We start from the raw sequence: 23037 nt of genomic DNA, 5'->3' as shown, positions 1-23037 counted from the left end.
TTTGTATTTGCTTGTTTTCTGTTTTTATTTCTTTTGTTTATTCTCCTTTTCTGTTTTATTTAATTTTACAGTACTTAAGAATTTTATAAATTTGTGTTTCCTTTACTATAATTATTTTTGTAATATTCGGCACCGCCCGAGCATTTTTGTTTTCACTTCTGAAACTTTAATTGTTTGACTTATTTTGAATTTAAATTTTGAAACGTTTTCGAATCATTGCGAGGTTAGCAACAGTAACCAAAGTGACGTGGCACGATTAGCGTGGGATTACTGTAGCTTGATTCCCCGGGCGTTACAACAATGCTCTGCACGGAGCTACTCTAGCTAATTGCTCCCACTTTCAACATGTATCTAGACCGAGACTTAGAGTCATCTAGATTAGTGTCAAAACTTGCATCGATGTAACCCTTTACGATGAACCTTTTGTCACTTCCATAATCGAGAAACGTATCCTTATTCCATTAAGGATAATTTTGACCGCTGTCCAGTGATCTACTCCTCGATCACTATTGTACTCCCTTGCCAAAATCAGTGTAGGTTATACAATAGATGTGGTACACAGCATGGCATACTTTATAGAACCTATGGCTGAGGCATAGGGAATGACTTTCATTCTCTTTCTATCTTCTGCCTTGGTCGGGCTTTGAGTCTTATTCAATTTCACACCTTGTAACACAGGCAAGAACTCTTTCTTTGACTGTTCCATTTTGAACTACTTCAAAATCTTGTCAAGTTATGTACTCATTGAAAAAACTTATCAAGCGTCTTGATCTATCTCTATAGATCTTGATGCTCAATATGTAAGCAGCTTCACCGAGGTCTTTCTTTGAAAAACTCCTTTCAAACACTCCTTTATGCTTTGCAGAATAATTCTACATTATTTCCGATCAACAATATGTCATTCACATATACTTATCAGAAATGTTGTAGTGCTCCCACTCACTTTCTTGTAAATACAGGCTTCTCCAAAAGTCTGTATAAAACCAAATGCTTTGATCACACTATCAAAGCGTTTATTCCAACTCCGAGAGGCTTGCACCAGTCCATAAATGGATCGCTGGAGCTTGCACACTTTGTTAGCTCCCTTTGGATCGAAAAAACCTTCCGGTTGCATCATATACAACTCTTCTTCCAGAAATCCATTCAGGAATGCAGTTTTGACATCCATTTGCCAAATTTCATAATCATAAAATGCGGCAATTGCTAACATGATTCGGACAGACTTAAGCATCGCTACGGGTGAGAAGGTCTCATCGTAGTCAATCCCTTGAACTTGTCGAAAACCTTTCACAACAAGTCGAGCTTTATAGACAGTAACATTACCATCAGCGTCAGTCTTCTTCTTGAAGATCCATTTATTTTCAATGGCTTGCCGACCATCGGGCAAGTCAACCAAAGTCCATACTTTGTTCTCATACATGGATCCCATCTTGGATTTCATGGCTTCAAGCCATTTTGCGGAATCTGGGCTCACCATCGCTTCTTCATAGTTCGTAGGTTCGTCATGGTCTAGTAACATGACCTCCAGAATGGGATTGCCGTACCACTCTGGTGCGGATCTTGATCTAGTTGACCTACGAGGTTCGGTAATAACTTGATCTAAAGTTTCATGATCATTATCATTAACTTCCTCACTAATTGGTGTAGATGTCGCAGAAACTGATTTCTGCGATGATCTACTTTCCAATAAGGGAGCAGGTACAGTTACCTCATCAAGTTCTACTTTCCTCCCACTCACATCTTTCGAGAGAAACTCCTTCTCTAGAAAGGATCCATTCTTAGCAACGAATATCTTGCCTTCAGATCTGTGATAGAAGGTGTACCCAATAGTCTCCTTTGGGTATCCTATGAAGACACATTTCTCCGATTTAGGTTCGAGCTTATCAGGTTGAAGTTTCTTCACATAAGCATCGCAACCCCAAACTTTAAGATACGACAACTTTGGTTTCTTGCCAAACCATAGTTCATAAGGCATCGTCTCAACGGATTTTGATGGTACCCTATTTAACGTGAATGCATCTGTCTCTAATGCATAACCCCAAAACGATAGTGGTAGATCGGTAAGAGACATCATATATCGCACCATATCTAATAAAGTATGGTTACGATGTTCGGACACACCATTACACTGTGGTGTTCCAGGTGGCGTGAGTAGTGAAACTATTTCACATTGTTTTAACTGAAGACGAAACTCGTAACTCAAATATTTTACCTCTGCGATCATATCGTAGAAACTTTTATTTTCTTGTTACGATGATTCTCCACTTCACTCTGAAATTCTTTGAACTTTTCAAATGTTTCAGACTTGTGTTTCATCAAGTAGATATACCCATATCTGCTCAAATCATCTGTGAAGGTCAGAAAATAATGATACCTGCTACGAGCCTCAATATTCATCGGACCACATACATCTGTATGTATGATTTCCAACAAATCTGTTGCTCTCTCCATAGTTCCGGAGAACGGCGTTTTAGTCATCTTGCCCATGAGGCACGGATCAAAAGCATCAAGTGATTCATAATCAAGTGATTCCAAAATCCCATCAGTATGGAGTCTCTTCATGCGCTTTACACCAATATGACCTAAACGGCAGTGCCACAAATAAGTTGCACTATCATTATTAACTTTGTATCTTTTGGCTTCAATATTATGATTATGTGTATCACTACGATCGAGATCCAACAAACCATTTTCGTTGGTGTGTATGACCATAGAAGGTTTTTATTCATGTAAACAGAACAACAATTGTTCTCTAACTTAAATGAATAACCGTTTTGCAATAAACATGATCAAATCATATTCATGCTCAACGCAAACACCAAATAACACTTATTTAGTATCAACACTAATCCCGAAAGTACAGGAAGTGTGCGATGATGATCATATCAATCTTGGAACCACTTCCAATACACATCGTCACTTCATCCTTAACTAGTTTCTGTTCATTATGCAACTCCCATTTCGAGTTACTACTCTTTAGTAACTGAACCAGTATCAAATGCCGAGGGGTTGCTACGAACACTAGTAAAATACACATCAATAATCTGTATATCAAATATACCTTTGTTCACTTTGCCATCCTTCTTATCCACCAAATACTTGGGGCAGTTCCGCTTCCAGTGACCAGTCCCTTTGCAGTAGAAGCACTTAGTCTCAGGCTTAGGTCCAGACTTGGGCTTCTTCACTTGAGCAGCAACTTGCTTTCCGTTCTTCTTGAAGTTCCCCTTCTATCCCTTTGCCCTTTTCTTGAAACTAGTGGTCTTGTTAACCATCAACACTTGATGCTCTTTCTTTGATTTCTACCTTCGTCGATTTCAGCATCGCGAAGAGCTCGGGAATTACTTTCGTCATCCCTTGCATACTATAGTTCATCACAAAGTTCTACTAACTTGGTGATGGTGACTAGAGAATTTTGTCAATCACTATTTTATCTCGAAGATTAACTCCCACTTGATTCAAGCGATTGTAGTACCCAGACAATCTGAGCACATGCTCACTGCTTGAGCTATTCTCCTCCATCTTTTAGCTATAGAACTTGTTGGAGACTTCATATCTCTCAACTCGGGTATTTGCTTGAAATATTAACTTCAACTCCTGGAACATCTCATATGGTCCATGACGTTCAAAACGTCTTTGAAGTCCCGATTCTAAGCTGTTAAGCATGGTGCACTAAACTATCAAGTAGTCATCATATTGAGCTATCCAAACGTTCATAACGTCTGCATCTGCTCCTGCAATAGGTCTGTCACCTAGCGGTGCATCAAGCACATAATTCTTCTGTGCAGCAATGAGGATAATCCTCAGATCACGGATCCAATCCGCATCATTGCTACTAACATATTTCAACATAATTTTTCTCTAGGAACATATCAAAAATAAACATAGGGAAACAACAACGCGAGCTATTGATCTACAACATAATTTGCAAAATACTACCAGGACTAAGTTCATGATAAATTTAAGTTCAATTAATCATATTACTTAAGAACTCCCACTTAGATAGATATCCCTCTAATCATCTAAGTGATTACGTGATCCAAATCAACTAAACCATGTCCGATCATCACGTGAGATGGAGTAGTTTCAATGGTGAACATCACTATGTTGATCATATCTACTATATGATTGACGCTCGACCTTTCGGTCTCTGTGTTCCGAGGCCATATCTGCATATGCTAGGCTCGTCAAGTTTAACCTGAGTATTCCGCGTGTGCAACTGTTTTGCACCCGTTGTATTTGAACGTAGAGCCTATCACACCCGATCATCACGTGGTGTCTCAGCACGAAGAACTTTCGCAACGGTGCATACTCAGGGAGAACACTTTTTATCTTGAAATTTTAGTGAGAGATCATCTTATAATGCTACCGTCAATCAAGGCAAGATAAGATGCATAAAGGATTAACATCACATGCAATCAATATAAGTGATATGATATGGCCATCATCATCTTGTGCTTGTGATCTCCATCTCCGAAGCACCGTGCTTGTGATCTCCATCTCCGAAGCACCGTCATGATCACCATCGTCACCGGCGTGACACCTTGATCTCCATCGTAGTATCGTTGTTGTCTCGCCAACTAATTGCTTTTACGACTATCTCTACCGCTTAGTGATAAAGTAAAACTATTACATGGCGATTGCATTTCATACAATAAAGCGACAACCATATGGCTCCTGCCAGTTGCCGATAACTCGGTTACAAAACATGATCATCTCATACAACAAATAATATCACATCATGTCTTGACCATATCACATCACAACATGCCCTGCAAAAACAAGTTAGACGTCCTCTATTTTGTTGTTGCAAGTTTTACGTGGCTGCTACGGGCTTAGCAAGAACCGTTCTTACCTACGCATCAAAACCACAATGATAGTTTGTCAAGTTGGTGCTGTTTTAACCTTCGCAAGGACCGGGCGTAGCCACACTCGGTTCAACTAAAGTGAGAGAGACAGACACCCGCCAGTCACCTTTAAGCAACGAGTGCTCCGAACGGTGAAACCAGTCTCGCGTAAGCGTACGTGTAATGTCGGTCCGGGCCGCTTCATCTCACAATACCGCTGAACCAAAGTATGACATGCTGGTAAGCAGTATGACTTATATCGCCCACAACTCACTTGTGTTCTACTCGTGCATAGCATCAACGCATAAACCAGGCTCGGATGCCACTGTTGGGGAACGTAGTAATTTTAAAAAAATTCTACGCACACGCAAGATCATGGTGATGCATAGCAACGAGAGGGGAGAGTGTTGTCCACGTACCCTCGTAGACCGAAAGCGGAAGCGTTAACACAACGCGGTTGATGTAGTCGTACATCTTCACGATCCGACCGATCAAGTACCGAACGTACGGCACCTCCGAGTTCAGCACACGTTCAGCTCGATGACGTCCCTCGAACTCCGATCCAGCCGAGTGTTGAGGGAGAGTTTCGTCAGCACGACGGCGTGGTGACAATGATGATGTTCTACCGACGCAGGGCTTCGCCTAAGCACCGCTATGATATTATCGAGGTGTAATATGGTGGAGGGGGGCACCGCACACGGCTAAAAGATCGTTGATCAATTGTTTGTCTATGGGGTGCTCCCTGCCCCCGTATATAAAGGAGCAAGGGGGGAGGCGGCCGGCCTAGGAGGAGGGCGCGCCAAGGGGGGAGTCCTACTCCCACCGGGAGTAGGACTCCTCCTTTCCTTTTTGGAGTAGGAAAAGGGAAGGGAGAAGGAGAAAGAAGGAAGGGGGCGCCCCCCCTCCCTAGTCCAATTCGGACTAGTCCATGGGGAGGGGTGCGGCCACCCTTTGGGGCCTTTCTCTCCTTTCCCGTATGGCCCATTAAGGCCCAATACGAATTCCCGTAACTCTTTGGTACTCCGAAAAATATCCGAATCACTCGGAACCTTTCCGAAGTCCGAATATAGTCGTCCAATATATCGATCTTTACGTCTCGGCCATTTCGAGACTCCGCGTCATGTCCCCGATCTCATCCGGGACTCCGAACTCCTTCGGTACATCAAAACACATAAACTCATAATATAACCGTCATCGTAACGTTAAGCGTGCGGACCCTACGGGTTCGAGAACTATGTAGACATGACCGAGACACCTCTCCGGTCAATAACCAATAGCGGAACCTGGATGCTCATATTGGCTCCCACATATTCTACGAAGATCTTTATCGGTCAGACCGCATAATAACATACGTTGTTCCCTTTGTCATCGGTATGTTACTTGCCCGAGATTCGATCGTCGGTATCTCGATACCTAGTTAAATCTCGTTACCGGCAAGTCTCTTTACTCGTTCCGTAATACAACATCCCGCAGCTAACTCATTAGTCACAATGCTTGCAAGGCTTATAGTGATGTGCATTACCGAGTGGGCCCAGAGATACCTCTCCGACAATCGGAGTGACAAATCCTAATCTCGAAATACGCCAACCCAACAAGTACCTTTGGAGACACCTGTAGAGCACCTTTATAATCACCCATTTACGTTGTGACGTTTGGTAGCACACAAAGTGTTCCTCCGGTAACGGGAGTTGCATAATCTCATAGTCATAGGAACATGTATAAGTCATGAAGAAAGCAATAGCAATATACTAAACGATCGAGTGCTAAGCTAACGAAATGGGTCAAGTCAATCATATCATTCTCCTAATGATGTGATCCCATTAATCAAATGACAACTCATGTCAATGGCTAGGAAACATAACCATCTTTGATCAACGAGCTAGTCAAGTAGAGGCATACTACTGACACTCTGTTTGTCTATGTATTCACACATGTATCAAGTTTCCGGTTAATACAATTCTAGCATGAATAATAAACATTTATCATGATATAAGGAAATAAATAATAACTTTATTATTGCCTCTAGGGCATATTTCCTTCATAACCCATAAACGATAGTGGTAAAGAGACATCATGGTATGCACCATATCCAATAGGGTGCAGTTATGATGTTCGGACACACCATCACATTGTGGTGTTCCAGGCGGTATTAATTGTGAAACACTTTCCACAATGTCTTAATTGTGTGCCAAACTCGTAACTCAGATATCTCTATGATCATACCATAGACATTTTATCCTCTTGTCACGACGATCTTCAACTTCACTCTGAAATTACTTGAACCTTTCAATAATTCAGACTTGTGTTTCATCAAGTAAATATTCTCAGCATCTACTCAAATGATCTGTGAAGTAAGAACATATCGATATCCACTGCGTGCCTCAGCACTCATTGGACTGCACACATCAAATGTATTACTTCCAACAAGTTGCTCTCTTGTTCCATCTTACTGAAAACGAGGTGTCGGAGGGAATGGCCACGGGTAGCCTAACCGACTACCCCTGGCTCTTCGGAAAATTTATCAGGCCTTTGGGCCTTCAAGCACTCCAAGCATTTGGGCCACCTTCCCCGGCCGGCTACCACTAAAGCCGACTCCCGGAAGGCGACCCAGCCTCACCGACTCCTCCCCAGGACGACTACGGGGTGGCCGACTCCAAGAAGCTGACCAGGAAGGACGCCGACTCCTAGGGGCCGGCCAAGATCACAACCACCTCTCCATAACGGCGACGCGACGGGGTGTGGCCACAGTGCGGCCCACGACCCCCGAAGCCCGAGGCGGGCATGGCTACAGGAGGCCGTACGGGAGGGACGTCTCCCGTGCGGCTCGGAACTGTAGCCACGCTAGCCTCAACGTCATCCACGACCCACTCCTGTACGGCCCAAGGGTTGCGGGCCCCTTCAGCCAGAGAGAGGCGAGAAGGCGGCCCAGCTTTTCCTAGTCGGCCAGGAGTATAGCCGGCCTCCAGAAGCCGGCTACTCCCTTCCTCGAAGCAGGAGCCCCATTAAGGAGACAAGACGAGGTGAGGCTACAGTGATAGCCCCCGAGGCCGCCCACTGTAGCCACGCTCACCTCGACAAAGCCCTCATCATCAGAGGCGCGGCTACAGTAAGCAGCCGCCGACAAGACCCTAGGCGGTGGGACCGGCCTGTCGACCAAGTAGCCGGCAGCCGGCGGGACCCAGCAGCCGGCGGAGAAGCCGGCGAGCGTAGACACTGACGGCTGGGACCAGTTCCCAGTCGGATTACCATTGTACCCCCGGGGGGTAGGCCTATATAAACCCCCCGGAGCACCCATGCAAAGGGTTCGCTTCTGGGTTGGCCTTGGAGCATAGTTGGCTTCTAGGTTAACACCCACGCATAGCACACACACCATAGATAGAGAGAAGCAAGAGCTAGCCTTGTTCTTCTTCTCCCTTGATCCCAACAGCTCTAGGAGCGATTGTAGCTACTCTTTATCGATGTAGTGATCATGCGGAGATCCCGCAGAGCAGGACTAGGGGTGTTATCTCCTCGGAGAGCCCCGAACCTGGGTAAGATTCGCCGGCGTGCATGTCTTCGCCTCATCCCGTTTCCAGGCACCGGCGACGTTTTATTGGCTCCCACAATGATAAGCCATCCCTTGGCATATGTCGCATCAACCACCCGACATTTGGCGCCCACCGTGGGGCCAGGTGCACCGTCGTCCGGAGACCTGTTCTGGACGGGAACCCTCTTCCTTCCCCACGAGCGCAGCCAGCCTGCTGCGCCCGATGGCGTTTGCCCCGATGCGCTGCAAGGCGTCGACGACGCCTACGCAGCGAGCCGCCTCGCCGATCTGCTCGGCGAGACTCGCATCTCCGACGAGCCTGCGTCCGACGCAGGCACCGACTACCCCGAGAGCCGCCTCGTCAGCCTCCTCGACCAACTTCACGTCTCCAGCGAGCCTGCTGCGGACATGGAGTCGGTCGGCTCCACCGACCCGCTGCTCATCGACTCCGACACCGCGTCACTCGACGCCTACCCCTCCGACGTGGTGGTCTTCGATGACCCCCTCCCTCGAGCTGACAGCGGCAGCAGCGCTGTCACCGAAGTGCTGGTCATCAGCCACGTCTCCAACTCGGGCGAGAATGCCCGCGACGCTCAGCAAGCGGCGATGCACGACCTCTCCGTCCCCATCCCAGGCGACGCCAACGCCGAGACCCTGGAGGCACGCCGCCTTGCCCTCATCGTGGAGGGCAAGAAGATAGCCTCGATGAGACGCCTCAGTGAGGCCCACCAGCGCGAAGTCGACCGCGCCGCCTTCGGGACGCCGCCGCCTAGCGGCCCGAGCCGAGCCGGCTTCGTCCAGAAGCGCGGCGCAGCCGTTGCCAGCACGCTGGGCGCAGATCGCCCCGTCTACGCCACCCCGCTCGAGAATCTGCGAGCCGCTCAGGCGGCTGCAGAGGAGCTCAATGGGCTGGGAGCCGATGAGCTCCCCTACATGACAAGACGGATCCAGCAGCTGATCGACGCGGCTGCAGAGCGGCACGAAGCTGGCGCCCGAGCTGATAGCCATCCCCCGCGCCGGGAGCACGCAGCGACGTCCCGCTCGCCGACTGCGAGCGGTGTGCGCCAGAAGAAAGACAAGGAGCCGGCTGCCAGCCGCAGCCGGACTCGCATTACCATCGAGTGCGACGCGGATGGCCGCCCTCGAGCTGTAGAGCACCAGGGAAACCTGCCTCCTCCCCCGCCTCGAAGAGAAAGACGCCTCACTCCACCGCCTGTCACCCATCCGACTCTTGGCGACCGACTCGGCCGCCGAGAAGGAGTCGGCGAGAATGACGCCCGCCACAGGATCGACCGCCTTGCTCGATCCTTGGCGTTAGAAGAAGAAGACGATGTCGGCCCGCCATGCTTTGGCCCCCGCATCCGCGACGAGCCCTTCCCCAAGGGGTTCTCGCTCCCCAGAGACACACCCAAGTACAACGGCTCAGTGAAGCCGGAAGATTGGCTCATCGACTACTCCACAGCCGTCAGCATCGCCAACGGCAATCGGCGCGTCGCCGTGAAGTACGTCCCCTTGATGCTGCAAGGCACGGCGCGCACGTGGCTCAACAGCCTCAAGCCCTACAGCATCAACAGCTGGCTGGACTTCACCAAAGTTTTCGTCTGCAACTTCACCAGCACCTACAAGCGGCCTCCCAAGCCTCGCCAGCTCTCCCTCTGCGTCCAAGGGCCCAACGAGTCGACCCGCGACTACCTCACGCGATGGGCCGAGCTCCGCAACTCCTGCGAGGGAGTGCACGAGGTCCAGGCCATCGAGTATTTCACCGCCGGGTGCCGAGAGGGCACCCTCCTCAAGCACCGACTCCTCTGCGACGAGCCGGCTACCCTCGATGAGTTGCTGATCACCGCCGACAAGTATGCCACTGCCGACTCCTCCATGAAGACCGAGCTCCAAGTGGACGCCTCGGGGAAAGTAGTTGCTCCGGCTCCCAAGACGCCGGCTGGCGACCCTAACCGGCGCCCCTACCAGAACGACCACAAGCGCAAGGGCCCCATGCCGACTTCCTCCAGTCGGCAGGTGGCCACCATTGAAGATGAGCAGCCCGAAGAGCGGCCCGCTCCCAAGAAGAAGGGTGGCCGGCCGCCTTGGTGGCCGTCTTTCTCCTACGAACAAGCACTCGATGCTCCCTGCAAGTTCCACAGCGGCGCGAAGCCGTCCAACCATACGACACGGAAATGCCACTGGCTCACCCGCATCACCAAGGGCGAAGGGATGGTGCCGCCTCCGCCTCCCGGCCCGCCGCCTCCAGCTCCCCAGCAGCCGGCGGCCCGGCCGGCAGTCGGCGCCATCCAAGACGAGTTCCCCGAAGCGCACGACGCCTACGTCGTCTTCACAAGTCAAGTCGACGACAAGCGCAGCCGACGCCGGCAGCACCAAGAAGTAAACGCAGTCGCCTCTAGCACCGCCGAGTTCATGCACTGGTCGGAAAAGCCCATCAGCTGGAGCCAGGCCGACCACCCAGAGGTGATGCCTTCGCCTGGCTCCTATGCTATGGTCTTGGACGTCACCCTTGCGACGGAGAGGCGAGCTGCCAGATTTTCCCGCGTCCTGATAGACGGCGGAAGCAGTATCAACATACTGTACCGCGATACCATGGACAAGCTGAACATCAAAGCAAAGCAGCTCATGCCGAGCCGCACCGTGTTCCATGGTATCGTACCCGGCCTATCTTGCTCTCCAATCGGCAAGATCAAAATGGATGTTCTCTTCGGAGACAAAGATCACTTTCGCCGGGAAGCAATATGGTTCGAGGTGGTGGATTTGGAGAGCCCCTATCATGCACTACTTGGCCGACCTGCTTTGGCCAAGTTTATGGCTGTGCCCCACTATGCCTACCTGAAGATGAAGATGCCGAGCTTGAAGGGGATCATCACGGTAGCCGGCGACTACAAGAAGTCCATCGAGTGTGCCATGGCCAGCAGCCGGCTGGCCGAGTCCCTCGTGGTGGTAGAAGAGAAGAAGATGTTGGAACGGGTTGTGGCCATGGCCGGCAAGCAGCCGGCCTTGTCCCCCAACCCCAAGGACTGTGATGCGCAGGGCTCCTTTCAGCCTGCCAAAGAGACGAAGAAGATACCTCTAGACCCGGAGCACCCGGAGAGGTTCGCCGTGATTGGGGTGAACTTGGACAGTAAATAGGAAGGCGGGCTCGCCGACTTCCTCCGTGAGAATCGAGACATCTTTGCATGGTCCCCAAAGGACATGCCGGGTGTCCCGAAGGATTTCGCCGAGCACAAATTACATGTCCGAGCTGATGCGAAGCCGGTCAAGCAACCCCTCCGCCGACTATCAGAAGAGAAGCGAAGAATCATGGGAGAAGAGATAGCCCTGCTCCTTGCAGCCGGCTTCATCATGGAAGTGTTCTTTCCAGAATGGCTTGCCAATCCAGTTCTGGTTTTGAAGAAGAATAACAAGTGGCGCATGTGTATAGACTACAAAAGTTTGAACAAGGCCTGCCCAAAGGATCCGTTTGCTTTGCCACGGATTGACCAAGTGATAGACTCCACAGCCGGATGCGAGCTGTTAAGTTTTTTGGATGCATACTCAGGGTATCATCAGATCAAGTTGGACCCGGCTGACCGCCTGAAGACTGCCTTCATCACACCCTTTGGAGCTTTCTGCTACCTGACAATGACATTCGGCTTGAGAAACGCCGGTGCCACTTTTCAGCGTTGCATGCAGAAATGTCTCTTGAAACAACTCGGCAGAAATGCCCACGTCTACGTAGACGACATTGTGGTGAAGACAGAGAAGCGCGGTACCTTGCTGTAAGACCTGAAGGAAACATTTGCCAACTTGCGCCGATTCCAGATCAAGCTCAACCCCGAGAAGTGCGTGTTCGGAGTGCCAGCCGGCCAGCTGCTAGGCTTCCTGGTCTCCGAACGCGGCATTGAGTGCAACCCTGTCAAGATCAAAGCCATCGAGAGGATGGAGATTCCCACCAAGCTGCGAGATGTGCAGAAGTTCACTGGCTGCTTAGCCTCCCTGAACCGTTTTATCAGCCGACTAGGAGAGAAGGCTCTCCCCCTATACCGACTCATGAAGAAGTCCACTCACTTTGAGTGGAATGATCAAGCCGACCAAGCCATCCATGAGTTGAAGAAAATGTTGGCCACTCCGCCTGTCCTGGCTGCGCCGACTGAGAAGGAGCCCATGCTCCTCTACATCGCCGCGACAAGCCGAGTCGTCAGCACTGTTGTTGTGGTCCAGCGCCCGGAGGAAGGCCGAGCCCAGCCGGTCCAGAGGCCGGTCTACTATCTCAGCGAAGTACTGTCCAGCTCAAAGCAAAACTACCCGCACTACCAGAAGATGTGCTATGGGGTGTACTTCGCTGCCAAGAAGTTGAAGCCCTACTTCCAAGAGCACCCCATCACGGTCGTGTGCACTGCCCCGCTCGCCGAGATCATAGGCAGCCGGGATGCATCCGGCTGGGTGGCCAAATGGGCCATTGCCTTGGCACCCTACACGATTTTCTATCAACCCCGCACCGCCATCAAGTCGCAAGCATTGGCCGATTTCCTCGTCGACTGGGCCGAGACCCAGTACTTACCGCCGGCTCCCGACTCTACCCATTGGCGGATGCACTTTGACGGGTCCAAGATGCGCACCGGCTTGGGAGCCGGCATCGTCCTCACCTCTCCCAAAGGCGACAAGCTCAAGTACACGCTGCAGATCCACTTCGCCGCCTCCAACAACGTGGCCGAGTACGAGGCGCTCGTACATGGGCTCCGGCTAGCCAAAGAACTCGGCATACGCCGGATCCTGTGCTACGGCGACTCAGACTTGGTGGTCCAGCAATCATCTGGCGACTGGGACGCCAAGGACGCAAACATGGCAAGCTACCGTTTCCTCGTCCAGCAGATGAGCGGATACTTCGAAGGGTGCGAGTTCCTTCACGTGCCAAGGGCCGACAACGACCAAGCAGATGCCCTAGCACGGAGCGGCTCCACCCGACAAGCCATACCGACTGGCGTCTCCCTCCAGCGCCTCCTCAAGCCGTCCATCAAGCCGTCTCCAGAGTTGGATTCCATCTTCGTACCGCCTGCGCCAGAAACAGCCGGATCCGGCTCAAGAAATCCCGCAGGCGGCACTGGGACTTCGACGACTGCCCCGGGGACTGACGTAGTTGCACCCGGCCCAGGGACTTCAGAACCCAGCCCGGGTACTGCAGCAGTCGGCCCGGGGACTGCAACGACACAAGAAGCGGTGGTCGACTCCAATGCAACACCCAACCCACCCACCCGAGTCATGGTGGCCACTATTAACAGCAGAAGAAGTCACAGCTCCCTCATGGGCCCAGCCCATCCTCAAGTTCCTAGTCAGCAGAGAGCTGCCGGCTAATGAGATCGCAACAAGACTAGTGCAACGACGAGCCGCAGCATACACAATAATCAACAGGGAGCTTGTGAAGCGCAGCGTCACTGGAGTCTTCCAGCGTTGCGTCGAGCCAGAAAAAGGAGTGGCAATCCTCAAAGACATCCACCAAGGCGAATGCGGCCATCATGCCGCCTCAAGATCCCTCGTGGCCAAGGCTTTCCGCCATGGGTTCTTCTGGCCGACTGCCTTGGAGGATGCTAAAGAAATAGTCAAGAGCTGCAGTGGATGTCAAGTCTTCAGTTCCAAACAACACCTGCCGGCTTCTGCCCTCAAGACCATTCCCCTCACCTGGCCTTTTGCCGTCTGGGGACTGGACATGGTGGGCCCTTTCAAGACAGCCCGCGGTGGCTTGACACATCTACTCGTTGCTGTGGACAAGTTCACAAAGTGGATTGAAGCCAAGCCAATTAAGAAGCTGAACGGGCCGACTGCCGTGACATTCATCACCGACATCACTACTCGGTACGGCGTGCTGCACAGCATCATCACCGACAACGGCACGAACTTCGCCAAAGGCGCACTGGCACGTTTCTGCGCGACACAGGGCATCCGACTGGACTTAGCGTCCGTTGCCCACCCGCAGTCAAACGGCCAGGTCGAGCAAGCAAATGGACTTATCCTCTCCGGCATCAAGCCCCGACTGGTTGTACCACTGGAGCGATCGGCCGGCTGCTGGCTCGAAGAGCTGCCGGCTGTCCTCTGGAGTCTGCGCACTACACCCAACAAGTCAACCGGCTTCACTCCATTCTTCCTTGTGTACGGTGCCGAGGCTGTCATCCCAACAGACATCGAGTTCGACTCGCCTCGGATCACCATGTACACGGAGGAGGAAGCCAAAGAAGCAAGAGAAGACGGCGTCGACCTACTGGAAGAAGGCCGGCTGTTAGCCCTCAGCCGGTCCGCCATCTACCAGCAAGGCCTGCACCGCTACTACAACCGCAAGGTCAAGCCAAGATCCTTCCAAGAGGGCGACCTTGTGCTCCGGCTGATCCAGCGAACAGCCGGCCAGCACAAGCTCTCGGCCCCTTGGGAAGGCCCCTTCGTCGTCAGCAAGGCACTCGGCAACGACTCCTACTACTTGATCGACGCGCAAAAGCCAAGAGCACGCAAGAGAGACGACTCCGGCAAGGAGTCGGAGCGACCATGGAACGCAAACCTCCTAAGACGATTTTACAGCTGAAAAGCAGTATGTATCACACTACCCCTTTTTTGTATTAAGTTACAAACCAACAGGCCCCCCGAACAGTACTCGGGGACTGCCTTTTATTTATCTATGAATGACGAGTGTCATATCCATGAATGTATTATTACATTTTGAATTCTTGTCCGGCACCGGGTCCGACTAGTCGGCCCGGGGACTGGCCGCCTTGAGCTATATTCTAAGTTCTTCCCGAAGTCAGCAAAGTAGTGCGCCGGCTCCCAAGTCCTCTCTTGTTGAAAGTCGCAGCTCAAAGAACTAACTGTCCGACTAGCAAGAGAGAAGACAGAAAGGACGCCCACACAAAAAACAGCTAAGGAACAACTAACCTATATAGCAAAAAGACGGCCTCCATATATGGCTGCCGGCTGTCACAGCAGCCGGCTGGCCGGCTTCCTAAAAGACTTGGCTTAAGTCCGGCAGAGCTAAAAGTACTTCGCCCTCCCCAATCGGCCAGGCACTCCCCGGCTACAGATTGCAGAGCAACTGTTTGACTAGGGAGGCGGCAACCAAGGGAGGGCGGCAAAGGAAAAAAGCAGAAGGACAAAAAGCGAAAGTACAAGGAAAGACCGATTGCATAACTTATATACATAAAGCCGCCCACAGGCCGGCAACAGACTTAACTTTGAATACACCCAGTGGGTGGAATTGTGCAGACTTAACCAAACATTGTTCAAAAGTAACAAGACAGTAAAACAAAAGAAAGAAGACTAAGGCGCGACTTGGAGGCCGAGCTGGTCGGTGAAGGCAGCTCGCCGGCTGAAGGAGTGGCCGCCTAGCTGGTCCCGGCTTGACCACCTCCCGCGGCAGGAGACACACTCGCACGCGACGTAGTGCTGGAGGCGCGGTCAGGCTGGCCGGCTACTCCACCAGCCGGCTCGGCGTCTTCACCCTCCTCCTCCTCCTCTTCGCCCTCGTCGCTGGAGTCGATCTCCTCCGCTGAGTCCTCGCCGTACGCCGGGTCCAGCCTGAACCAATCTTCCGGCTGGGCGACTCCATTGTCGTCCACCTCGGGGGCGAAGACGTTGGTGTCGGTGTAGTCGGCGATCGCTGAAGCCCGCCGAATGATGGCCGGCCGCGCCGGCTCCAGCTCTGCGTCGGCTTGCTGCCGCCAGGTCGCCAGCTGGTCCAGGTTCAGGCCGGGATACCAGGCCTTGACGAACTCCAGCGCCCGCCTGGCGCCGGAGCGAGCCGCTGACGCTTTCCAAGCCTCGAAGCGGCCGACTGCCACCTCCAGCCAGTCGGCGGTCCGATTGGGGGTGCGAGGGACCACTTGGCCGGGCCAGAGGGCGGCCAAGACCTGCGATCCCGCGCGCTGAAGCCGGCGGAGCAGCCTGTGAGCCGGCTGGATGCGAGCCTGGATCGCCAGGAGCTGTTCCTCCAGCGAGCAGCCGGCGGTTGGCGAGATCTCGAAGCCGGCTTGCCTCTTCGCCTGGCGACGGGCTTCGATGGCCTGGTTGGCGGTAGTGGAATAGCCGGGGAAGTACTCTGCGCGAAGAAGGAAAGGAAAGAAAAACACCAAAATCAGAAAAACAAGTCAAAATGGCAGATGGCAAGAAAGGACGAAGGGTTAGACGACTTACCGTCAACCAGATCCTCGATCTGGCCATAGCCGGAGACCAGAGTCTGCCTGGCCTCTGCCCAGCCGGCCGCCTCCGTCTCGAACTCGGCCTAGAGGGTGGCTTCGCGATCCTGCGCAGCCTTCAGCGCTGCCTGGTGGCCTTCCTCCTGGTCGGCCAACTTCTTGACCAGGCGGTCGCGCTCCTGCACCAAGGCGGCGAGCTCCGCGTCCTTGGCACGAAGAGCAGTCTGGGACTCCCCCAGCTGTGCCCTCAGACTGGCGTTGGCCGCTGCAGAGATAGAAGAAGAAGAAGAACAATGAGAAATCATCAAGCAAGATCCGAGCCGACTGCTCAGCAGTCGGCCCGAATCTCGGGGACTACACCCAGTGGGTGCGCTGACGCGCCCCCACATGAGGTAAAGATCAAGTCACATACCTCGGCTTTCAGTGAGATCGGCGGTCTTCTGAGTCAGCTCCCGAGCCTGGGAGTTGAAGGCGGCCGCTCGGAGGTTGTGGTAGTCCTGCAAGACGGACAGAAGACCGACGTGAGAACAAAAGCAGCAAAAACAAAATCTCCAAGAAGTTCAAAGCCGCCTGCTCAGCAGCCGACTCGGAACTCGGGGACTACACCCAGTGGGTGCGCTGACGCGCCCCCACGAGAGAAATCAAGATCAAGAAAGAACAAGATGAGAATACTAACCCGGATGGCTGCCCGCGTGGCGAGGAATTCGTCGGTGAACTGCCTCAGCGCCGCGGCTTGGCTTTGCAGCCGGGTCCGGACGTCTTGTGCAGCGACGTTCACCACGGTTGTCCCTCCGCCCGACGTCCACCCCGAGGTAGCGCTGGCCGCCTCCGCATCTCGGGCCGACGAGCTGGAGCCCACGGCCGGCTGTGGCTCCGACGCAGCCTTCTGCAGTTCAGACGCGGCCTTCCCTGCACGCCGGCTTGGCGGAACCCGGACCGCCACCTCAGCCCCCGCGGCCGGCTCGCCCTCCGCCGACTGTGCGGGCGCAGGCTCAGGCTGGTGGCCTTGGGTCGCCCTAGTTGGAGGAGTCGGCCCCGGCGCCTCCCCCAAGATGACGACGTCGTCGCCACTTCCTCCCAGCCCCGGCTAGGAACCGCTGGCTCCCCCTAGCGAGGGATCCACGTCCCCGGGCGCCATGGTGCGCAGGGGGGTGACCATCAAAGCCTCCCCTGCCACCGCTTCGGCCTCGGCCTCTGCCTGGGCCTTGGCTGCGGCCTCGGCGAGCGCCTTCGCCGCCTCCTCCTCCCGTGCTGCCTGGGCGGCGGCTGCCCTCCGTGCCTCCGCCTCCCGCGCTTCCTGCTCCTCCCGCACCTCCCGCGCGTTCCTTTCCGTCGCCTCCAGGAGGGCGGCGCGGGGATCTACGCGGCGGGTGGTGCTCCCAGAGCCCCCTGGTGACTCGATGACGGAGCCGGCAGCCGCCCGCTCAAGTGACAGCGGAGCTCTGACCATTGAAAAAGAAGACGAAGATTCAAGAACCACCAAAGGAAAGAAAGAAGGATAGTACGTAGAAAGAGAGAACTTACGCCGACACAGTCTGCGGCTGCTTCACCACTTTGCGGAAGCGAGCCGCCTCTTCCCGCCTGGTGGCCGCCGCCCCACCCCTGGGCTTCTTCGTCCGGCTACCGAACATGCCCTGGGTGGCGCGACGTTTCTGGCCTCTACCCCGAGCAGGCTGCACGCCGGAGGAGCCCGCGCCGCGTCCGGATGCCGGCTGGCGATGCGGGACGGCTTCGGCTTCGTCCTCGTCCGGCCAGTCGTCGAAGGTAGCGGTGAACCCGGAGCCGCCTGCTTCGCCGCCGGCTTGGCCGCCGGCCGGCTCGGCGGCATCCTCCATATGGACCGCCCCCAGGTCGGGGTCCTCCTGGTCGTGTTCGGTCCGATCGGGGACGAAGCGGCGCTCCACGTCTGCCCCGCCGGCCGGCGGAAGCAGAGGAACTCGGCAACAAAGCCGAGAGAGAGAGAGAGAGAGAGAGAGAGAGAGAGAGAGAGAGAGAGAGAGAGAGAGAAAGAGACGAGGGGAGCGTACCGTAGGCGGAGGATTGGCACGGCTGTATGGCTCCTTGGCGAATTGCCAGTCTTCGGAAAGTTGGCAGTTGGCGAGGTAATTCACCATGTCGGCGGCGTCGGGCTGCGGCATCTTCTTGGTGCACATCCGGCTCGGGTCGAGCTGGCCGCTCATCTGACAGATCAGATGAGGCCGGCTCTGGAGCGGAAGGACCCGGCGCGTGACGAACGCGGCCAGGAGGTCGGGCCCCGTCAGGCCCTCCGACTGGACCATCACCCGCAGGCGGGCGATGGCGGCGTTTCCTCCCTGCGACAGCGTCACCGCCCGGAAGGACCACTGGGGCAGCCTCCCCGCCGGTGGGCCGGCTACGTAAGCCGGCAGGTTGATGTAGTCGCCCCGTGGAGCGATGTTCCGCACGTAGAAGTATGACTTCTGCCACTTCTTCACCGATTGGATCAGCGTGATGACGGGGAAGGGGTTGTCGGCGCCCGATCTCCGCGACGCGATGAAGGCGCCAGTATGAGCCGACACGCCTTTACTGCGTGTGCCCAGCTTCGACTGGAAGAACTCCCCCCAGAGCTCAAGGGTGGGGAGGACGCCGAGATAGCCCTCGCACAGGGTGACGAAGGCCGACAGCAGCACCACCGCGTTGGGGGTGAGGTGGTGCGGCTGGAGCTGATAGAATTCCAGCCAGGAGCGGAAGAAGGCGCTCACCGGCAGGCCGAAGCCGCGCAGGAAGTGCGAGCGGAAGACCACCCGCTCGCCCTCCCGCGGCGCCGGCCTGATTTCCTTCTCCGGCACGAGGCGGACCTCCACTTTGTCCGCGCTGGGCAGACGCCGGGTGTCGCGGAGGAAGTCGATGTGGTCGTTATGGACGATGGAGCCGTCCCAATCCCCGCCAAGCTGCTCTACCTGGGGAGGCATAGCGGAAGCTAGCACGGCGGCGGAGGAGCGTGCGGAGGAAGAGCGCGGCGGCGAGGCGCTGTCGCGAGAACGAGCAAGGCAAGAAGACGGTGGAAGTAGTAGGAGCGTGCGAGGGCCTGCCGCCCTCCACCTCCCCCTACTTATAGCCTCACGCGGCCGAAGAGGCCGGACGTGGGGGGGAGACGTGGGATTAACTGCGCCCACTCTCCCCACGTCCCGCGTTTATTACGCATAAGTGCGAGCCAAAACTGCCGCACGGAACATGTGGGCGGTTTCGGGATACAAAGGATCCGCGCCTGGGCCGGGGCACGGACGTGGCGGGCCCCCTCCCTGCGGCGACGTCCCGTCATGCGCGTGGGCTGGCAGGCTTTCTGGCCATGTGGCACGCCAACGGCCCGAGGCCGGCCCGTGGCCCGGTGCACGTGCCTGCGGGTTCCCGCCCCCAACTCCAGGAGAATTCGACTAAGGCGGCGCGCCTGACCAAGGCCGGCTCCCAGCTGCCGGCTTGTCACGATAGGAAGCTGATCGAGCTTCTTGAACCCCGCTCCACCTCAAAGCCCAATCAGCTTCGGGGACTACTGTCGGAGGGAATGGCCACGGGTAGCCTAACCGACTACCCCTGGCTCTTCAGAAAATTTATCAGGCCTTTGGGCCTTCAAGCACTCCAAGCATTTGGGCCACCTTCCCCGGCCGGCTACCACTAAAGCCGACTCCCGGAAGGCGACCCAGCCTCACAGACTCCTCCCCAGGACGACTACGGGGTGGCCGACTCCAAGAAGCCGACTCCTAGGGGCCGGCCAAGATCACAAACACCTCTCCATAACGGCGACGCGACGGGGTGTGGCCACAGTGCGGCCCACGACCCCCGAAGCCCGAGGCGGGCATGGCTACAGGAGGCCGTACGGGAGGGACGTCTCCCGTGCGGCTCGGAACTGTAGCCACGCTAGCCTCAACGTCATCCACGACCCACTCCTGTACGGCCCAAGGGTTGCGGGCCCCTTCAGCCAGAGAGAGGCGAGAAGGCGGCCCGGCTTTTCCTAGTCGGCCAGGAGTATAGCCGGCCTCCAGAAGCCGGCTACTCCCTTCCTCGAAGCAGGAGCCCCATTAAGGAGACAAGACGAGGTGAGGCTATAGTGATAGCCCCCGAGGCGGCCCACTGTAGCCACGCTCACCTCGACAAAGCCCTCATCATCAGAGGCGCGGCTACAGTAAGCAGCCGCCGACAAGACCCTAGGCGGTGGGACCGGCCTGTCGACCAATTAGTCGGCAGCCGGCGGGACCCACCAGCCGGCGGGACCCAGCAGCCGGCGGAGAAGCCGGCGAGCGTAGACACTGACGGCTGGGACCAGTTCCCAGTCGGATTACCATTGTACCCCCGGGGGGTAGGCCTATATAAACCCCCCAGAGCACCCATGCAAAGGGTTCGCTTCTGGGTTGGCCTTGGAGCATAGTTGGCTTCTAGGTTAACACCCACGCATAGCACACACACCATAGATAGAGAGAAGCAAGAGCTAGCCTTGTTCTTCTTCTCCCTTGATCCCAACAGCTCTAGGAGCGATTGTAGCTACTCTTTATCGATCTAGTGATCATGCGGAGACCCCGCAGAGCAGGACTAGCGGTGTTATCTCCTCGGAGAGCCCCGAACCTAGGTAAGATTCGCCGGCGTGCATGTCTTCGCCTCATCCCGTTTCCAGGCACCGGCGATGTTTTATTGGCTCCCACAATGATAAGCCATCCCTTGGAATATGTCGCACCAACCACCCGACACGAGGCCTTTCAGTCATCTTGCCCATGTGGTATGATTTGCATGTCTCAAGTGATTCAAAATCAAGTGAGTCCAAACGATCCATCTGCATGGAGTTTCTTCATGCATATATACCAATAGACATGGTTCGCATGTCTCAATCTTTTAAAAAAACGAGTGAGTCCAAAGATCCATCTACATGGAGCTTCTTCATGCGTTCTATACCAATATGACTCAAATGGCAGTGCCACAAGTATGTGGTACTATCATTACCATTTTATATCTTTTGGCACGAACATGTGTATCACTGCGATCGAGATTCATTTTAGGTGCAAGACCATTGAAGGTATTATTCAAATAAATAGAGTAACCATTATTCTCCTTAAATGAATAACCGTATTGCGATAAACATAATCCAATCATGTTTATGCTCAACGCAAACACCAAATAAAAATTATTTAGGTTTAACACCAATCTCGATGGTAGAGGGAGCATGCGATGCTTGATCACATCAACCTTGGAAACACTTCCAACACATATCGTCATCTCACCTTTAGCTAGTCTCCGTTTATTCCGCAGCTTTTATTTCGAGTTACTAACACTTAGCAACCGAACCGGTATCTAATACCCTGGTGCTGCTAGGAGTACTAGTAAAGTACACATTCATATAATGTATATCCAATATACTTCTGTCGACCTTGCCTGCCTTCTCATCTACCAAGTATCTAGGGTAGTTCTGCTTCAGTGACCGTTCCCCTCATTACAGAAGCACTTAGTCTCGGGTTTGGGTTCAACCTTGGGATTCTTCACTAGAGCAGCAAATGATTTGCTGTTTCATGAAGTATCCCTTTTGCCCTTGCCCTTCTAGAAACTAGTGGTTTTACTAACCATCAACAATTGATGCTCCTTCTTGATTTCTACTTTCGCGGTGTCAAACATCGCGAGTTGCTCAAGGATCATCATGTCTATCCCTGATATGTTATAGTTCATCACGAAGCTCTAATAGCTTGGTGGCAGTGACTATGGAGAACCATCACTATCTCATCTGGAAGATTAACTCCCACTCGATTCAAGTGATTGTAGTACTCAGACAATCTGAGCACATGCTCAACGATTGAGCTTTTCTCCCTTAGTTTGCAGGCTTAAGAAACTTGTCAGAGGTCTCATACCTCTTGATGTGAGCATTAGTCTGAAATCCCAATTTCAGTCTTTGGAACATCTCATATGTTCTGCGACGTTTCAAAACCGTCTTGTCGCCACAATTTTAAACCGTTAGCATCACACACTGCACTATCACGTAGTCATCAAAACGTGTATGTCAGATGTTTCGTAACATCTACAGACGACGCTCGAGGTTCAGCACACCGAGCGGTGCATTAAGGACATAAGCCTTCTGTGCAGCAATGAGGACAATCCTCAGTTTACGGACCCAGTCCGCATAATTGCTACTATCAACTTTCAACTAAATTTTCTCTAGGAACATATCTTAAACAGTAGAACTAAAGCGTAAGCTATGACATAATTTGCAAAGACCTTTTGACTATGTTCATGATAATTAAGTTCATCTGATTATTTAATGAACTCCCACTCAGATAGACATCCCTCTAGTCATCTAAGTGATAGATGATCCGAGTCAAACTAGGCCGTGTCCGATCATCACGTGAGACGGACTAGTCATCATCGGTGAACATCTCCATGTTGATCGCATCTACTATACGACTCATGTTTGACCTTTCGACCTCTTGTGTTCCTAGGCCATGTCTGTACATGCTAGGCTCGTCAAGTCAACCTAAGTGTTTCACATGTGTTCCGAGGCCATGTCTGTACATGCTAGGCT

Source organism: Triticum aestivum, chromosome 2D (assembly GCF_018294505.1).
Source record: "Triticum aestivum cultivar Chinese Spring chromosome 2D, IWGSC CS RefSeq v2.1, whole genome shotgun sequence".
Classification (NCBI taxonomy): Eukaryota; Viridiplantae; Streptophyta; class Magnoliopsida; order Poales; family Poaceae; genus Triticum; species Triticum aestivum.
Note: the sequence above shows the minus strand (reverse complement) of the source record.